At 46.0% G+C, this 13,624-nt stretch overlaps 1 long non-coding RNA gene and 1 pseudogene across 2 annotated transcripts; both read right to left on the bottom strand.

The window, feature by feature from the left end:
* Positions 1–1,654: 1,654 nt before the first annotated feature.
* LOC136353730 (uncharacterized) lies at positions 1,655–4,447 on the bottom strand (annotated as a pseudogene).
* A 3,478-nt stretch (positions 4,448–7,925) lies between these two features.
* Positions 7,926–13,150, bottom strand: LOC4348380 (uncharacterized). 2 transcript variants are annotated; one of them, XR_010737130.1, is made up of 4 exons: positions 12,480–13,150; positions 12,166–12,228; positions 9,139–9,240; positions 7,926–8,627 (listed from the first exon to the last, which is right to left on the bottom strand). It is a non-coding gene; the product is annotated as an uncharacterized lncRNA (long non-coding RNA). The 2 variants fall into 2 exon arrangements; XR_010737129.1 differs by having other exon boundaries at positions 7,926–8,238; positions 12,480–13,114.
* Positions 13,151–13,624: the final 474 nt, after the last annotated feature.

The following is a 13,624-nucleotide window of genomic DNA, read 5'->3' as shown; positions in this document are numbered from 1 at the left end:
ATTAAAACTCTAATAATCTTATATTAAATCTCTAACAATCACTTATTTACATCACTTGCCTGCGCGAATTCCTTCGATGGCTAGCTACCACTTCGGCTTGAGGGACGACGACGATGTCTTTTCTATAACATTACTAGGAAAATGTATTAGTCTAAACGCAAAGGAACATATATCGTATTTCACGTTTTCAACTATATATATAATCGTATATATATATATATATATATGCTAGGTTTAATAATCGTTTAATTATCTCGTTCGTACACGTTTCGCTCCCGTTCGTTCTCACATTTTTAGTACAAGTGCATTCACGTTCGTTCGTGTTTCGTTCACGTTCATTCGCGTTCGTTAACGTTTCGTTCACGTTCGTTAAGCGTTCATTCACGTTCGTTCACGTTTCGTTCACGTTCGTTCGCGTTCGTTCACGTTACGTTCATGTTTCAATCACGTTCGTTCACGTTCGGCAATGTCGGGGCGCGCAGCAGTGGCGGCAGCGGAGCGCTGGCGTGGCGGCGCGGCGGCGGCGTTTCGTGGCGGCGTCGGGGCGTCTCGGCGGCGTGGCGTGGTCCGGCGGCGTGGGGCGGCCCGGCGGCGTGGGGGCGCGGCGGCGGCGTCATGTCGCGGCAGCGTGGCGAGCTCGAGGCGGGGGCGTCGGCGACGTCGCCGTGGCGGCCGCATGGACGTTACGTCGTCGGCGGTGGTGGCCGCGTCGAAGTCGGAGTCGGCATCTGCAGGAGGCGGAGTCGGGGTCGGGGTCAGCCGCGCGCGTCGACGTCGGCGGCGGCATCGGCAACGAGCTAGGCGGCGGCAGTTTGGAGAGAGAGAGAGAGAAAGAGAGATCGAGAGAGAGAGAGGCAGCGGCGGCTCTCACCCAAGAGATGTGGCGGCGGCTTCAGCGGCGGAGGCGGCGAGGACCGCAAGACGACAGCGAGAGACGACGGCGGCGTCGGCGTGGGGTTGCCCTAGGCAGTGGCGGCGAAGGAGAAGCCGAGATCGATTAGAGGAAAAACTTCTAAGTGTTGGTGGAGAAGACGAGGGCGCACCGGGAATATATATACCCCTAGATCTTTAGTCCCGGTTGGTGAGAACATCCGGGACTAAAGATATTTTCCCGCTATTTCCAAATTCTTTTTAAACCCGATTAGGGTTAAGAACCGGGACTAAAGATAATAGCACTGAATTTTGAATTTCATTACATATGTGTTTCTAAAATAGTAAATAATGCATTACAATTATTTAAAGTCAAAAAATTAATGACAAAACCTTCGAAAAATTATTGTTGTCTGTAGTAAACTAAGTGGATAATATATAATAAGCACATGAATGATTTAAAATTGTTAAAAATTTTAATAATCATATATAATTAGCATATGCATGATATTAAATTGTTAAAAATTCTAATTAACATATGTAAATACCACATGCATGATTTAAAACTAATAAAAATTCTAATAATCATATATAATTAGCATATGCATGATATTAAATTGTTAAAACTTCTAATTAACATATGTAAATACCACATGCATGATTTAAAATTAATAAAAATTCTAATAATCATATATAATTAGCATGTCATGATATTAAATTGTTGAAAATTCTAATTAACATATGTAAATACCACGTGCATGATTTAAAATTTCTAATAATCATATATAACTAGTATATGGATGATTTCAATTTGATAAAAATTCTAATAATCATACATAATTAACATATGCCATACAACAATTGATTTGTATGGATATTCAATACATCCAAAATAGTTTACATCGTGTACACAACAATTACGGCAATACATCGGCGGTGACGGTTGACCGCACGTACTTTCTCCTCACTATTGTTCCTTCCTTGTGATCGCTACGTGAGTAAGGGGTGTCTTCATTTGATAGGAGGATGCTAGGGTCAATCGTCACCGTGAAAGGGGGTTGCCCATCAAACTGATCGTAATCCTCGTCAGTCTTGTCCTCTACTCCGACAATTTTTCTTTTTCCTGGGAGAACCACGTGGCGCTTCGGCTCGTCAGGCTCTTTGCCCTTTTTTCCTTTGCTAGACATGTCCTTGATGTAAAAAACTTGCGTTACATCATTGGCAAGGACAAAAGGTTCGTCCGAGTATCCAACCTTGTTAAGGTCAACCGTTGTCATCCCACTGTCATCAATCGTTACGCCTCCACCAGTCAACCTAACCCATTGGCACCGGAACAGAGGGACCTTGAGAGGTCCATAGTCAAGTTCCCATATGTCCTCGATGGCACCGTAATACGTGCCAGTTGTACCATCGTGTCCCATGGCATCGATACGAACAACACTGTTCTGGCTCGTGCTCTTCATGTCTTGGGCTCTCGTGTAGAATGTGTACCCATTGATTTCATATCCCTGGAATGTCGCGATCGAGCCAGATGGTCCCCTCGCCAGGAAGGCCAGTTGTTGGTTAATCGTCTCATTACCCATGAGATGTTGTCACAACCACGCGGAGAAAGTATCAATGTGATACCGTGTAATCCATGCATCGGACTTACCGATGTTTCTAGCACGAACTAGAGCCAAGTGCTCCTCGATGTAAGGAGCCACCAATGAAGATTGTTGCAGAATCATGAAATGGGCTTTACGGAATAAATTGTTGTCTACCGTCATTATTGCTTTCCTTCTGAGAGTCCCCTTTCCCCGTAGTCTCCCTTCATGGCGTGATTCATGTACCCCGATTGGGCGAAGGACTTCAATAAATTCTACCCAGAATTCAATGACCTCCTTTGTTCCATACCCCTTGGCGATGCTTGCCTCTGGACGAGCACGGTTACAAACATATTTCTTCAGAACGCCCATGTACCTCTCGAAAGGAAACATGTTGTGTAGGTACACAGGGCCGAGAATACCGATCTCTTTGACAAGGTGACAAAGCAGATACGTCATTATATTAAAAAATGAAGGTGGAAATATCAACTCAAAGGTGACAAGACATTGCACCACATCATTCTGAAGGGCTTCTAATCTATCCGGATCGATGACCTTCTGCGAAATTGCATTCATGAAAGCACATAGTTTTGTTATTGTTGCCCGGACATTGTCTGGGAGGATACCCCTTATTATAATTGGTAACAGCTATGTCATCAACATGTGACAATCATGAGACTTTAGGTTTGCGAACTTCTTCTCCTTCGTGCTTATTATTCGCTTTATATTTGTGGAGTATCCTGACATTACCTTGATGCTCTCCAAGCATTCAAACATACTTTCCTTCTTTGCCTTGCTAAGAGTGTAGCTGGCTGGACTCAAGTAATGGCTTCTTTTCTCCTTTGGTTCCGGGTGAAGGTCGCCGCGTTGTTCCATATGCTTCAGATCATTACATGCTTCCAGTGTATCTTTCGACTTTCCATATACACCTAGGAAGCCAAGAAGGTTTACACAAAGGTTCTTAGTGACGTGCATCATGTCGATTGCGTGGCGGACGTCCAAGAATTCTCAATAGGGTAACTCCCAAAATATGGAGTTTTTTTTCCACATCGCCGTGTGACCATCTTCGCTCTCTATAGGCTGGCTGCCAGGCCCCTTTCCAAACACTACTTTAAGATCTTTCACCATAGCAAACACTGTTTTACCGCTGTGATGTTTTGGCTTCGTACGGCGGTCCGCCGTATGTTCAAAGTGCTTGCCTTTCTTCCGTACTAGGTGGTTTGCTGCAAGGAATCGACGATGACCCATGTACACAACCTTCCTACAGTGCTTAAGATACGTACTTTCTGTTTCATCCATACAGTGAGTGCAAGCCTTGTACCCCTTGTTGGACTGCCCGGATAGGTTGCTAAGTGTAGGCCAATCGTTGATGGTTATGAACAGCAGCGCTCGTAGGTTAAACTCCTCCTGTTTGTCATCGTCCCACACGGGGACACCTTCCTTCTTCCACAACAGTTTAAGTTCTTCGACCAGTGGTTTTAGGTACACATTGATGTCGTTACCAGGTTGCTTGGGGCCTTGAATAATAATCGGCATCATTATGTACTTCCTCTTCATGCATAGCCAAGGGGGGAGGTTGTAGATACACATCGTAACGGGCCAAGTGCTATGGCCGCTGCTCATCTGTCCAAAAGGATTCATGCCATCCGTACTTAAACCAAACCGTATGTTTCGTGCGTCCTTTCCAAAGTGTTTAAATTTTCTGTCGATGTTTCGCCACTGCGAACCATTGGCGGCGTGTCTCAGCATCCTGTCCTGTTGACGCTCTTCAGCGTGCCAACCATCATTCTAGCATTCCCCTTTTTCCTGAACAAATACCTTAGCCGTGGTATTATAGGGAAATACCACATCACCTTAGCAGGAATTCTCTTCTTCGTTAGCTGCCCGTCAACTTCTCCTGGATCATCTCATCTAATCTTGTATCGTAGTGCTTTACAAACAGGGCATGCTTCTAGGTTCTCGTACTCCTCACCGCGATATAGGATACAATCATTCGGACATGCGTGAATCTTCTGAACTTCCAGTCCTAGAGGGCAGACTATCTTCTTAGCCTCGTACATTGTCTCGGGCAACTTGTTTCCCTCCGGAAGAATGTTCTTGATGAGTTTCAATAAATCGCCAAATTCCTTGTCACTAATACCATTTTTTGCCTTCCATTACAAGAACTCCAGAGTGGTATCCAACTTTTTGTGCCCCTGCTCGCAACCTGGGTACAACGACGATCTGTGGTCCTCTAACATCTTGTCCAATTTATGGGCCCCCTTTTAACTTTCACAGTCCTCCTTGGCGTCCTGCAACATCTGACCAAGATCATTCGCAACGTCATTACCATCAGCATCCCTTTCCTCCTCGCCCGTTTGATTTCCTTCAAATCCAGCGTACTGAGCAAAGTCCGGAATATTGTCGTTTTCCACTTCATCTTCTTCCATTTCAACCCCTTGCTCTCTGTGAGATGTCCAACAAATATAGCTTGGCATGAACCCTGACTCAAACAAGTGAAAATGAATAGTCCTGGATGTAGAATACTCCTTCTGATTCTTACACTTATTGCATGGACAACAAATAAAACCCTTATGCCTGTTAGCTTCGGCCACTCTCAAAAAATAATGCACGCCGTCAATAAACTCTTTGGACCGCCGGTCAGCGTACATCCATTGCCAATCCATCTACATGAAATGAAAACAAATCGTACACAAATAATTATTCGTACAATAATGACAGCCATACAATAATGATAAAATAATTACAAACTCTGTCAACAGTCATAAAATAATGACATATCATTATTCATACAAAAATTATAAAATATTACATCAAATAATTCTTATTTACTATTTCTAAAGTTTTAAACTAATATTAATTTGTTGTAGTTCTTTTAATTTTCATTTTAGTTTGTTTTCTATTATTTAAGATTAACTTTCACTATTTTTTCCTTCTCAACTATTTTATAAAACCTTTCAAATAAACTAAATTTCTATATATTCTTTCTTTCCCATACAAATTTTCTCTCTCATCAACTTACAACAAAATTTTGGAGACAAAAAAGTGTACAAAACATAGCTCCAAATGTAATATGACAAAAAAAACATTAGAGGATGAAGTTGCTAACCTTTTAGCCACCTCCGATTTGTATATAATCACCAAAATAAATTCACTCGAAATTTTGGCATGACCTCTTCTCTTTTTTGAAGAAATTTTGAAGCTTGCTCGGGCTGGAGGAGGAAGAAGACATATATATATATATATAGGGGTGGGACTTTAGTCCCGGTTGGTGTTATGAACCGGGGCTAAAGATCGCCGGGTCTTTAGTCCCGGTTGGTAACACCAACCGGTACTAAAGTTATGATCTTTAGTCCCGGTTGGTGTTACAAACTGGGACTAAAGATCCCGGGGGGCCTGACAAGCCCTGATAGCATTTGAACCGGGACTAAAGAGGTTGGTGTTACCAACCGGGACTAAAGATCAAATATGCCCGTTACCCTTTTTAACCGAGACTAAAGATCATCTTTAGTCCCGGTTTTTATTGTAACCGGGACTATTGTGGAATTCGGCCGACCGACGAAAGATGGTTTCTCCACCACTGATACTATATGGCCTACCTGTATATCAAAACTCAAAAGTGGACTACATTGCCTAAATGTCGTGTTCGTGGTCGTGGGTGTTACGGAATATTATCTCCCAGGGAGATAAAGATCCTTTCTTGTGAACCAATCTGAATCGGAGTAGAGATAAGGTATATCTCATCCTAAGACCCCTATATATACAGGGGCAGGGTGTGACATATGAGGTTGGCTTGTACTCAGATGAGATCTATAATGAAGAGAGAGCTCCACCCTATATCTGTGTTCATTGTCTATTTCTGCAATGTTTTTAAGGGTAAAGGGATGGGCGCGGGTGTTCTACATCATCTCACGCCTCTACTGCTATGGGAGTAACAGGAAACGGATCCGGTGATCCGCTAATAGGCGCGTTGGTTTACAACACGTTATCAACAGCTCTCCGTTCACTGGTTTGTTGCTCCAATCTGTTATTATTATTAGATTGGATTTTAATGATTGATTAATCTCTTGATATTTTCGTTGTTTGCATGCACTACCGCGAGAGGTGCTACCGACGTGATACTGGTCGGTCATCGCGTTGCGCTATGCTAAGAGGAGTTGCCGTCCGTGGTCGGCGGACGTCCGTGGTCGGCGGACGTGGTTGGAGGACGGCGTTCCAGCCCTGCAAGACGCGAGCCGTGCGCGCCTGCCTTCGCCGTGGGCGTCGATTCTCGCCGTCGTCTGCGAGACTTCACGTCAATCCAGTCGGCAAACCCCACAACTGCATGCTCGTGCGCCGCTGGGCGATCAGCCGATCACCCTGTGACTCGCGTCCGCCTTCACGTACGGCGTTGGCAGCCCGCGTGTTACCGTGCCGGCAGTGCCGCACGTAGCGGCATGCAGGATCGATCTATATGCATGCCACGCATGAACGATCCCATCCATGCCACGCATGGCCTGAGTCGGACGGGCCTGCACCAAGCGGGCAAGCGGCCAACATGCATGATGCATGCACTAGTGAGCAGCCTAGCATGCATATGCTAGGGTTTGATTGCATATCGTTACGTGCACCCGAGACATACTACCAGGAGATGAATACGTGCTTCCATCAAGCACGCTAATCACGGTAATTAGTAAGATTGGTTTCTAAACTAATTTACTAATTCATAGATACATCCGGGCATGCGTCTATTAAGGTATGCGGTGTTTTTATAAATTGATTATATTTTCTCGTTTTTCATCATATTATGGATGCTTTGCTTGCAGTAGATTTGATTATGCTCTTGATCTAGCGGTAGATTAATTTCCTGCTTTTGATCTATATGCATCTATTTTATCTGATGAAAACTGAAGAAACCCGTGTGAGAGAAATCATTAAAATTGATGGGATACCCTGGACTGGAGACGTGCCAAATTCGGCTGGGCCGAACCAACCGTCTCGCCCACCCTCCCTCGCATCTATCTGTTTCTCTCTTTCTCTGATGACGCCACGCCGGAAACACGGCGACATATTCTCAGTCTGTGCAGTCGGACTTGGAGACATGTTGGCCATTGTTCGCTGTCGCTGTTGGGTACGCCATCGGCCTTGCGTCGATGCCGTCGCGGGAAACAGCCGTCTCAGAAAAAGCCCTAAACCCATGTCGTTGTTGCCGCTGGAGTTAATGCTGAAGTGAGGCGCCGCCGCCGTTGACCTCCCATCGACGCTGCCGTCGAGCCATGGTGGGAGGATGATGGGTCATTGGTTGCCTACTATCGGATTAATCTCCGCCGAGACGATATGGCCGGATGCAATTTGTTTGCTGTTGTTGGGGTCTCAGTTGCTGTAACGCCCCGACATTCGTTAGCCATAAACACAGCTAATTCACACCGAGGTGTTATGCATTACCTGTGATATAGTACCAGTCCCAGGATACACTAGCTTTTACACGCAGAATAACTGTGGAATCAAAGAAAACTGTTTTATTACATCACTGGGTAGTAGTCCTTACATAAGTTGCCACCATGGACAGGTCCATAGATGAGCAACACAACATTACAGAAAACCATAAAAGCGACGACGCAGAAGCGAACAGCGCGGAGAACTAAGCGACTAGCGAACAACGCGGAGAACTAAGCGACTAAGCGACTATGCACTAGGCAAAGAACCTAGGCAACTAACTTATTCCACAGGCGAGCTTTGGGGCTAGGCACGAAACATCTAGAAGTCTGTTGACGGTTCTTAAATCATAATATCTGACCGTCATTACCTACATATAATGAAATAAAATATGGTATCCAACTTAGTGGTAGGTATTATTACTAATCATTTCCACTAGTGTTGGTGAAATATGTGTATGCAGGTATTTTGAGAAGAAAACACATCCGTCAAGCAACAAACTGCACCTCCGCGCATTCAGGATACATTTACACGGATTGGAGGCCCCATAAGTCAAGTAAACAACTCCAAATGGGCCCAACTATCATGCCAATAGGCTGAGGGTCTCAAAATTAGTGTCCACGATGAAAAACGGGCCGAACGGAGCCGTCTCGAGTTCGGCCCGAACACTTTTTGTGGCCGTTGATCGTGAGATTCGATGTGGATGGCCCTGATCTCTTCCTAATGATGGTTGGAGGGTAGTTTGGTCGTTTCCCATACCTGTAACCGTCATATGGAGGCTATAAATAGAGCTCCTCTCATTCATTCACAACACACAACTTTGAGCTGAATTACAAGAGGCTCTTTTGTATCTTTTCTACATTAGAATAAGGTAGAGAGTGAGGGCAAGCTCTGGAGGAGTGCCCGGAAGTTTGGCGCTCATCCGACTTCTACCTTGACGAGTGTAGCTTCCTAGGAGGAATTCTGGAGGAGTACCGGAGCTGTCGGTACACTCTGCTCCGGGTTCGGAGAACCTTCTTCTATTAAGTAAGCATTCGTGTTCCTTTCTTATGTTATTTAATTATTTAGTCTGAGTAAGATATATTTCCATCTTTGCGGGTTCATTGTTTAGTATTCATACTAAGTGCTCTAGTACTAGGACTCTGGATAAAGAAGGAAGTTCCTGTACGAGTATTAGAGTAGTAATTAATAACTTAGACGTGGTGTCTAGGTTAGAGAGTATTAGAGTAGTAATTAATAACTTAGACGTGGTGTCTAGGTTAGAGATTACCTTTGTTTTGTGTATCCCATGGATTTGTCCGAGGTAGGCGGCAGGTGGTGACAGCCCTGAATTCCGTCCCAGTAATCCTCCACGTTTGGATGCATCATAAAGCTATAGATAGGAAATTACCTTTGCTTAGCTTAGAAAATTAAGAAACATAGAAAGTCCTCTCTAGCCTAGCCTACCTACCATCAGTTGTTGTCCTTGGACAGTCTTAGTCTTAGGTAGATTACACACGTTCCCTGAGTTCGATATCCTTTTGGGGTCACCCGAAGGTGAAGTGCTACAGCGATATTCCGTGCACTTGCGGATTTATCTGTGGTCATAAGAAATACCAACAAGCATTTCTGGCACCGTTGCTGGGGAACGGTTGCTAATTTATCTGAGTCTAGGTCATCCTCACATCTTTATTTTTATTTATTTTTCTTTTATTCTTTTCCTTGATGGAGCAACCCACAATTCAAAACCTTTCTGCTCCTCGGGCTGATCTTTGTGAGCCGTCCTGTTCTTCAAAACCAATCCTTTCTGATGGCTACGAAATCAGTCCTGGCTTTATAGCCATGATTCGAGAGCAAACCTTCTCTGGTAGTATCGGTGAAAACCCATACCTCTATCTTCGGGATCTTGAGCTAGTGTGTTCGTGCCTATCCATCGTAGGCATGACACATGAAACTCTAAAGTGGAAGTTGTTTCCTTTTTCTCTTAGAGATAAAGCGAAGCAATGGTACACTATGTCTGTCAAGAAATTCCACGGTGAATGGGAGGAGCTTAAGTGCAATTTCTGCCTTACTTTCTTTCCATTAACCCGTGTAATCAATCTTCGATTAGACATCCTTTCTTTCCGACAGAATGAGAAGGAATCTCTCGGTGCAGCCTGGGCCAGGTTCTCATTGTTAACTCAGTCTTAGCCCAAACTTGTGTTTACCCGACCATGTGTTGTTACAACATTTTTGATACGGGTTAGACAAGGAGTCTGCTACAAATCTCGATATTTTCGCTGGAGGATCGTTCGCACACAAGACAACTGCCGAAGGAAAAGAACTCTTAGATCTGATCTTAGAGAACGATTCTTTCGGCCAAAGCGAAGCATGCCCGGAGATCGAGATTATCCATGAGTATCCTCTGCACGTGGAGTCGGAACCCGACTCAACTGTCGAATCCTCATTCCAGTCGCTGGAGCCGGAGGAAGAAGAAATTCATCCTCCGAAAATTCCATTCCAATTCAGGGGTGATCTTTATGAAAATTATGAGAACACCCTGAATTATTCCAGCGAATAGAAGGCTCATCCCAAGCATGAGCCGTTCGAGAAGGTGATGTTTGTATCTTCGTTCGTTTCTTCTGAATCTATTTCCCATCTTCATGAAACCGAACGTCCCTCATCACCCTCGATCAAGCCTAAGCCTTGTCCCTCTGGCCCTCATAATGATGTTCTCGTTTATCATCATGAAACAACCCAATTCTTGCACGATGTATCTCTTGAGAAGGAAAACCCTTAGGCCACGGACAAGCTTGAGACATTGACTCTGGAGGACGAGAGAAAACATTCCACATATGAGCATGAAAGTTTCTCTTTCAAAACCCCCCAGGATTCATGCTCACATAAGGAATCCCCAGAGTCCTGTTCTGTGGTCGTAAGAAATACCAACAAAGTCTTCATACTCGACTAACTCCTGGAGATACTCCTCGGCGGTTGGGACGATGTCTTCATCTTCATACACTATAGATTATTATAAGGGGCAAGGGTGAGTACTTAACGTACTCAGCAAGCCAGGGGAAAGAATGACATGTCGGTTTAACAAGGAGGCTAGGCTTTTATTTGCGAAAGCTGCTTTTTTGGCAAAGTGATTTATTTCACAAAACTCCTAATGAGTGAGTCAAGTTTTAGTTGTCGGGAGGAGGCTCACGCCTCGACCCATTCCACAAGTTACTTTGCAACAACTTGTCACGATTAACGAACAACAATTAATTTGTTTCTTCTATTAGCTTCTTCTCACTTTCACAACAACACATAGTCCACACAGACATCTCAGCACAACAACGCCATCAAGGCCCTAACAACACCTCGGTGTCGGACGACACCCCAGGTCACATAGACCCGTTGCTAACCACCCAGGTTAGCCGTCTGCCACACAGGCGGACTCTGGAAACGTTACCCTTCCCAATAACCACTTCTTCACAAACATTTGTCAAACAAATCTACGCTATGAGAAACACCTTACACTTGCCCTTGACTGTGGGCACGGCTGTTCGAACAGTTCATTAATCTCTGCAGAGGTTGCACGCTTTACCCACACGAGACGAAACTGACATCGTTTACCCGTCGGCAATGAAAGTTCGTGATAAGGCCTTTCCAAAGCTAACCCATGAAAATCGCATGCCACCTAGTTGGGCTAAGATCCATAGCCGAGTATCAGGCAATGATAGCCGTCATCCACTCAGGAAATACTGAGGATGCCTCCTACTCCTACTGGTACCACGCCACAATAGAAGCAAAAAGACACCCATGATGGGCAAAAATGTGTAACACTTCGTCTCCTCATCCTCGGCATCCCACAACCATTGGCACACCAACTCCCATGTGATAACAATTTACTTAGCCAGAGGCATCCCATAAATACCCGTGTGGTCGCACTGTAACGTGTTTGGATGGATTTCCCAAAAGAATTGGTCCTTAACGACCATACGTAGCCAAACCACAAAGGCATGACTCCGCATCATCACCACTTTCACAACACATTTTATTTCACAACTACTCAGTACAACGTACCGGATTTTTAAACATGTATTTGGAATAACCCAAGTTTCCCACATGGCAAAACCTCGGTAATCGTATAACAATACCGGCACAAATATTTGTGGAGCTATCAAAGGTATGGAATCATCAACCTATGAAATATAAGTACGACTACTAGGTTGGTCCATTGGTTGAATAAACAATCCGAGGCCTAACATGTTAATCGTGTAAACTAAATAATGCATTTTTGCAAACAATGTATCATTGAAAATATAGGGGTAATGTGATCAAAGAGGCTTGCCTTGCACAGGGTGCGGGTCTTCTCCCTCGAAAGCGGCGTCCGAAGCTTCCTCGTACTTAGGCTCTAAACGTGGAAACAAAGCTAATTAAGAAAAGCCAATAAATCTAGCTCAAATCAGAGAAACAATAGTGGCACTGTGTAGATTTCAATTTTAGAAAAATTTAGGAACTTGAACGGGGTCAATCGGAGTTACGGTTGATTTTCTACGAATTTCTAAAGAATAAAAGAATTTTCTGGAATAACAATTATTGGACGGTAAGGGAATATTCCGTTGGAATATTCCGTTAGCTGGGACGGCAGAAGAGGGGACCCACCTATCGGCGATGGATGGGAGGAAGGATGCGCGGGCCCGGCTTGTCAGTGGGGGATGGAGGTAAAAGGGGCATGGGGTCAGCCTGTCAGCGGCTCGGCTCCGCCTTCTTCTTCCTCCTCTTGCTCTTTTGCTCGGCTCAGTCTGGGATGGCGACGCACCGCGGCAGCGAGTCCCGGCTCAGCGACCGGCGGTCGGGGAGGCGGCGGCGAACTCCAGCGAGGCACCGCCGGCAACGGCGGCGCTAGGAGGCGCGGCGCAGCGGCTCTAGGCGGCGGTACATAGAGTGAAATCGTGAGAAAGAGATAGAAGAGAGAGATGGTGATGGTGTGGGGAGAAGGAGCTCGGGCTGCTTCCCCTTTTATAGGCGGGCGACGAGGTGGCGAGCTGGCAGTCTAGGCGCGGAGCTCCGGGCGTAGACGGCTAGCAGCTAGGGCGGGATTTCGAGACGGATGAGATGGTGAGGCGACGGCGATGCGACGACATGGCGTCATGCGCTGGTGGCAATGCGACGGCGAAACGACCGCGACGCGACATGAAGTGACGCGCGGAGAGCGGGAACGGCTGCGAGACGTGGATGACGTATGGCCGACGACGACTAGGGCCGGGATTTGGGGCGGTAGGGATAGAGAGGGGTGACGCATGCAGTGGTGGCAATGGAACGCGAGAGAGAGGGAGAGATGCAGCCACATCTTAGCGGATAAGCTCCTTCGCGTCGAAGTAAACGAGAACGGATAAGCAAGGGCGATTGGATAAGAGAATGACTCAGCCTAGGGTTAGGGGTGACGAAGGGTGAGGTCGCGGCCGTTATCCGTTGGCGTCGACGCAACAGCGAAGGGAAGGCGACGCGATGGATGGAGTTAACGGCGACGGGACGGGGTGACACGAGGCAACGTGGCTCCGTGTCTCCCGGAAAGAAACCGGAGCGAGGTCGGGCTTGGCGCGACGCGGATTTGGCGCGGCGCGGGTGCCGGCTCGGTGCGGGGGTGGTGTGGCGCGGGTGTTGGCACGACGCGCGGCGCACAGGAGGGTGTTTTGGTGCAATGCGAGACGGACACGAGGGTGGAACGGTGCGGCGACTCGAGTTGGCATTTCGTCGAACACTTTGTGTGCGTGCACTGGCTGGTCTGAGGAAGGAGAAGAACAGTG

This window comes from Oryza sativa, chromosome 10 (assembly GCF_034140825.1).
Source record: "Oryza sativa Japonica Group chromosome 10, ASM3414082v1".
NCBI classification, from domain to species: domain Eukaryota; kingdom Viridiplantae; phylum Streptophyta; class Magnoliopsida; order Poales; family Poaceae; genus Oryza; species Oryza sativa.
This window is presented reverse-complemented; position numbering and strand designations above follow the sequence as displayed.